The sequence below is a fragment of the Phyllostomus hastatus genome, unplaced genomic scaffold (assembly GCF_019186645.2).
Source record: "Phyllostomus hastatus isolate PE091 unplaced genomic scaffold, TTU_PhHast_1.1 phas_contig_86, whole genome shotgun sequence".
Taxonomy (NCBI): domain Eukaryota; kingdom Metazoa; phylum Chordata; class Mammalia; order Chiroptera; family Phyllostomidae; genus Phyllostomus; species Phyllostomus hastatus.
In genome coordinates this window covers 65,082,496-65,085,281 of record NW_025333977.1, presented here as the reverse complement: position 1 = coordinate 65,085,281, position 2,786 = coordinate 65,082,496, and the positions used below count along the sequence as shown (strand labels likewise).

Sequence of the window (2,786 nt, the reverse complement as noted above, 5' to 3'; positions counted from 1 at the left end):
AATGTGAATATCTTCTGAGTCTTTTCAGAAAGCAGTGGATCTTTTGTTGAATTCCTGATATCACAGCTGTCTACACAATATATGTTATGTGTTAAGGCAATGCCATCCTCACCCAGGCAAGAGACTTTTCTTGAAGGTATTTTCATGATTTTATTCCTCAGGGGTTTCTAGTAATAATTTGGCTCTAAATCATAAATGGCAATAAAGTTAGATGATATAAACTGAAAGCGGCAATAAAGAGTGGCAGATAACCTCCACATGAGATGCAGTCAATCCATGCAGAGGTGCTTACACTTAAAGAACAAGACAATGAAGCACCCACACTTTGGCTTATACATTGGTATCATTGTTTTCAGGTGAAGAAATTGAATATAAAATTATCCATTAATAAATAAATGTATAGAGAGAATCAGAATGATATACTTAATAAGATTTAAATAAATGTTACACTTTACTAATATAGAATAAACACAACTTTCATGTATCTGTAAATGTCTCAGTTTATGTTTGTCACTAGACTAATCATCTATAGTTATAGGACAAAGCCTCTTAGAAAAAAATTACTGCCTAGATCCCACAAATGAGAGAAGAAGAAACTCCAAGCAAAGAAACAATGGAATGCCTGTATGTGTTTAACAACTAGCTCTCCATATTAAAACAAAAAAAGCCAAACAAAGAAACAACAAAATAAAATACTTATTTGTAGTGTTCAGTGATTTCTATGGTGTAAATACTCATTTTATGGCCAATTTCAAGCTATCAATTGGATATAACTAAACTCTCTAAGTTAGAAGCAAATATGCACAATCAGGTTGTATGAGGTGCATACACCACTAGAAGACTCTTGGTGAGCACAGAACTCCAAAAGCATCTCCTAAAGATAGGAGGCTATGTAGTAGCTGTGTTACGGACTATCTTAACCAGTGAAAACTACTTCTTATATATTTGTGCTTAATAATTAATTGTTTAACAGATATCTCAAATGAGTTACAATAATTTCTGAGCTAGTTAAATCACATTTAAAGTAGTGTATTCACTTCTAGATTTTACATTTGTTAAGAAAACAAAGTTTTTTATTTTTATTAAATTTATTGGGTAACACTAGTTAACAAAATTATACAGGTTCCAGGTGCACAATTCTACAACACATGATATGTACACTGTATTGTGTGCTCATCACCACAAGTCAAATCTTTGTCCATCACTATTTATCCCCCCTATACCTTCTTCTACCCTTGCCCACTCCTCTTCCTTGGCTATTACTATATGGCTATTTGTGTCCATGATTTTTTCTCTTTTTCTTTTATGCTCAATCCCTCTACTCTCATTAAGCCCCCCAAACACCCTGACAGCTTACATTTTAATAGCGATATGCATAAAATGGAAAACACATAAGGGAATATTGATATAAATATTGATATATAGCAATAGTATATAATAACTGGAATATCTGAAGAAAATTAGATTTTGCTTATAGAAATGGAAATTTTGTGGTTACATGATAATCATTTAAAAGTATTTAAAGTGTCATTTTGAAAAAGATATTTGCTTTCCCTATATATGTCTTTAGGAAGTAGAATGAGAAAGAAATAATATAAGCAGATGGGCTTACTACTGTAATGAGATTTTTTCAATAATTTGAATCTTTCAAAGACATAATAAAACTCTGTAACAATTAAGAAATTTATGATCTTCAGTTCAAGAAAAGGAAGAAAAGCCAGCCAATGTATCTGCTTATCTGAATGTGTTTCTGGAGAAGTTCAGAGAAAGCTGGCAGTATAGTAAAGCCACATTACAGAGGTTTACAGACATTGAACTCATTACGCACCCTGAAAATGTCTGTAAGAAAAAAAACAGGAGAGAAAAGAAACTTTTTTTTGAAAATCTTACTCTGGAAATTTAAATGTCTAGTAGAAGGTTAGAATAAATAAATCCAAAGTCTTCTGCCATCTTTAGATTTTATGTTTTTATGTGAATAAATTCCCATAGCAGAGAGATGTAGACATTCCCTGGGTGCTAAAAGAATTGCTATCTGTCATTATACATTTTCCCACAGGTGAAACTGTACTACACTTATGCAAACAGATGGCAAATCACCTCTCTATTCATGATTCAAAGTGTTTCTGAGAAGCCACTTTCCAACTCATACACACTGAATTTAGAGAAAATGGATAATTTATTTACACAGGATATAAAATGAATATGAACCATGCATTCTTTAGCATTATTATATGAAGTATTTTTGTGTATAAATAAAAACATTCCCTACTCATATGAAACATGAAACATTTTCAAGACATGTTTTAATATATATCAAGCATATGTGAGATCAAAACCTCTAAAACATGTGTATCTACCACACTCTAAAAGTGCAGGCTTCTGGGCTTCTGGTCAAGATGGTGGCATAGATAAACACAGTTCTCTTCCTTGTACAACCACATCAAAATTACAACTAAACTACAGAACAACCATCACTCAGGACTATTAAAAATTGAGTTAAATAGAAGTCTGGCAACTACAGAATTACAGAAACCACATCCATCTGGACTGGTTAGAAGGGGCAGAGACACAAAACAGGCTGCTCCCACATCCACATGTGGTAAATAAAAATTCAAGAGGGATATCTTGGAAGCAAAGAGTCCCAGCCCAACATCAGACCCCCCAGCCCAGGTTTCCAGTGCCAGGGAAATAAGTCCCCATAATTTCTGGCTGCAAAATGCCGCAGGGATTGAGTCAGTGGAAGAAACTCCTTGAGTCCCTAGCAGTTCCTCTTAAAGAACCCACAT

The 2,786-nt window shown here is 33.6% G+C and overlaps 1 non-coding gene across 1 annotated transcript; it reads left to right on the top strand.

Annotated features, from left to right (window-relative positions):
• Positions 1-1,714: 1,714 nt before the first annotated feature.
• LOC123827638 lies at positions 1,715-1,847 on the top strand. The gene has a single exon (XR_006787294.1). It is a non-coding gene; the product is annotated as a small nucleolar RNA SNORA33 (small nucleolar RNA).
• The last annotated feature ends 939 nt before the right edge of the window (positions 1,848-2,786 follow it).